This window comes from Schistocerca americana, chromosome 5 (assembly GCF_021461395.2).
Source record: "Schistocerca americana isolate TAMUIC-IGC-003095 chromosome 5, iqSchAmer2.1, whole genome shotgun sequence".
NCBI lineage: Eukaryota > Metazoa > Arthropoda > Insecta > Orthoptera > Acrididae > Schistocerca > Schistocerca americana.
The window spans coordinates 678,096,365-678,099,708 of record NC_060123.1 but is presented as its reverse complement, the minus strand read 5'-3'; positions in this window follow the sequence as shown (position 1 = coordinate 678,099,708).

The window sequence follows — 3,344 nt, the reverse complement described above, 5'->3', positions numbered from 1 at the left end:
TCGGTAGGGTCTGTTGCGCAAGTATTCTATTTGTTGGATCTTCGAGATTTCGTCCGTTAGTTTGTTGAGTTCAGTCCACCTTTCCAGGTCTCGTATTATGGCATGTAGTTCGTTCTGTGTGTTCAGGCGATTTATGTGTACTGTGTGTCTTATGTTCGTGCGTTGTCTGCAGAAGAAGACAGTATGTTCAGGAGAACCTTCTTCCCCGCATGTGCATCTGTTAGTCTGCTGCAGACTCACACGGTACAGGTGCGTGGGATAAGGGCCATGTCCTGTGATGAAATGTACCATACCGTGGCTGGGATCAATATGTTTTAGTTTTAGTCTTTCCCGGATGTCAGGGAAGAAGTTGTATACACGGCGGCCCTTATCGCTGTTGGCCCACTCGCTCTGCCAGGTATCCACTCGCCATGCTCTGAGTTGGCGTGTTGTCTCAATCGGTACACCAGTGATCTGCCGAACCTGGTCTATTCTCCCCATCCTAAGCCAGTACATTGCTGCGCGGTACCTGATGGTGATATCTATGGGGTAGATTCCCATGACGACACATAGTGCGTCATTTGATGTTGTGTTGAATGCCCCTGTTAGTCGAAGTAGAACACTTCTTTGGCCTCGACGTACAATGGTTCTGTTGGTTGAGAGATTTAACCTGTGGGCCCACGTACTGGCAGCAAAGCATAGTACTGACTCGAAGAGAGCACAACGGTATGTTCGTGTCACTGACAGGGGTAGTCTGAATTGTTCCGAATTTAGCCTAGCCAGTTTGTGTAGTATCTTTTCTGCTTTGTTTGTGCATATTCGCATGTGTTCGTGGAAGTCCAATCGTTCATCAATGTATACTCCTAGATAGCGTGTGACTGCTAGTCTTTTTATGTTTGTGTCCCCGATTTTGACTATTGGGTTCCTGTGGAGGATACCCTTTAGCAATGTATAAGTTGTTTTGTTTCCTGCTATCTTTAATTTATTATCTGTGCACCATTGGGTTAATGTCCTAAGTGTTCCATTGGCTCTTTCTTCTAGTTGGGCACGGTTGTTTGCTGAAACTACGACGAGTAGATCATCAGCATAAGCGAAAACTCCATCTGTCAAGATGTGCTCCTCTAGTAACTGTAGGAGCGGTTCTATAACTATGTCCCAGAAGATGGGGCCAAAGATCGACCCTTGTGGACAGCCTTTTGTAATTCGTTTAATCACTTTCTGGTTGTCCATTTGCCAAACGACCGTTCTGTCTCTGCAGTAGTCCATGAAACTATTATACAGAGACTCCGGTACCTGCAGGTGTCTGTGCCTCTTGAACAAGGCCGGCCACCAGAGGTTGTCGAAGGCACCTGAGATGTCTATCATAATTGCAAGTGTGTATTTGGAGGGTGTGTCGTGTACTATTTGGAGTGCTCTGTTAATTGCGTCGTGTATAGATTTCCCTTCCCTGAAGCCGTATTGGTGTGGTGTCAGTCCCCGTAGTGTTCGGTGTGCTTGTAGTCTTTTGCAGAGTAGTTTTTCTTGTACTTTATCGAGTGTATTGATAAGGCAAATTGTTCTGTATGACTTGGGGTCTGATGGGTCTTTGTCTGGAGCCTTTTTGATGATAACCGCCTTCGAGGTCTTCCACACTGCAGGCACACGGCCCAGCCTTAATGCATCGTTTAACAACGTTGTGAGAAACGGGGTGATCTGAGGTGCAATTTGTTTCGGTACCTCAGAGTGGATACCATCCGGTCCAGGCGTCTTTTTGTTTTTGAGTTCTGAGATCGCTGTCGCCACTTCTTCCTGCGCAAATGGACAGGTGACGGTTGGTGTGGTGTATACTGTCTACTTCGCGTCTCAGTGCTGCATGTTGTGGTGTGTCTGTGTCTGCGATGTCGTCGGTCAGGAGTTTGCTCAGCAGGAACTCCGCTGTGCGTCTCCAGCCCTTAGTCATCTCACCATCCTCCAGTCGCAGCGTTCCCAGAACCACTGGGCTCTTAATTTTCTCTGTCACGATTTTGTATGTTCTCCCCAAATGTTTAGTTGTGTTTGTGCTGCTACATGGCTGTTCCAATGGTCTTTCCTGGCCTTATTCAGCTCAAGTTTATATTTGTCCTTGGCAAGCCGGTAGTCGTGTAGTCGTAATTGTCTTTCTCTATCTGAAATTGCTCGTTGGTAAAGCTTACGTTTACGTTTTGAGTCTTGTTTGAGTCGTGTTAATTGTGTAGTCCAGGGAATATTTTGGTGTTTTGTCATTCTTTGTGTGGGTATGCAGCTGTTCTGTGTGTGTGTGATGATATCTGTCAGCATGTGTGCTCTGTAATCAACACTGCCGGTGATGTCTTGCGGTATGTGCTCATGTATTTTTTGTCTGACCCTGTCCCAGTCTGTTTTGTCAAGTAATGGTCTTTTTGGTAGTGTTTCTGTGTTGACGTTTGGTGTACCACTTAGGGTTAATGTGATGATGTTGTGGTCGCTAGCAGTGATCTGGTCATGTACGGTCCAGTCTCGTACGTGGTTGATGGCGGCATTATTAACGAGGGTGATGTCTATGTTTGATGAATGACCGTTGTGTCCGTTGTGAGTCGGGTGATGTCCTTCCTCGTTGAGTAAGTGTAGTCTGTTTTCTTGGATGATATCATTTATTATTCTACCTCTGTCGTCAGTTCTGTCTGAATGCCACAGGGTTGATCTGGCATTTATGTCTGCACAGATGAGAAGTTTTTTGTTGCCAGCGCATTGCGCAACATCTCTGATGAGGTCTGCGTATGGTTTGATGCAATGACAGAATTGGGCGTACAGCGACGCGATGATCCAAGTATCCCCCTTGTGTGTGACTTCAACTGTAACTAGGTGCTCGGAACAGAGTTCTGTAATTTTGACTGGATGTATTTATTTGTTTAGGATTATGACAGATGCCATGCAGCCTGTCCCCTCCGCAACTGTCACCGCACTTGGAGGAAAGTTGAGGATATGCCCTTGTCTAGTGTAGGGCTCCTGTATGCACAGAATGTCACTTTTTAGTTCACGTAGGACCCGTGGGAGCTCCGAATTTACAAGTATACTCCGCATACCATTAAGCTGTGCTATTAGCAGTTTGGGTGTTTAACTGTGGCGTAGCACTTGCTGCCAGTTTGACTGTAATCGAAGTACGTTCTCCCATGAGCCCTTACGTGATCCTTGTAAAGCTTGTCCATATCGAATGGCTCCTCCCTGCGGGCGCACACCTGCATAAGCAGGTCTAGTAGGCTGTCTGGATCTGTTGGAATATTCTCCGTTTTGAGAATCAGTCTATCGGTTTGCTCTGATGTACGGAAACACACAGATTGGCCGTACGGGTGTAGGGTGCGGATGAACATCCACTGTGCCGTCTCTAAGAT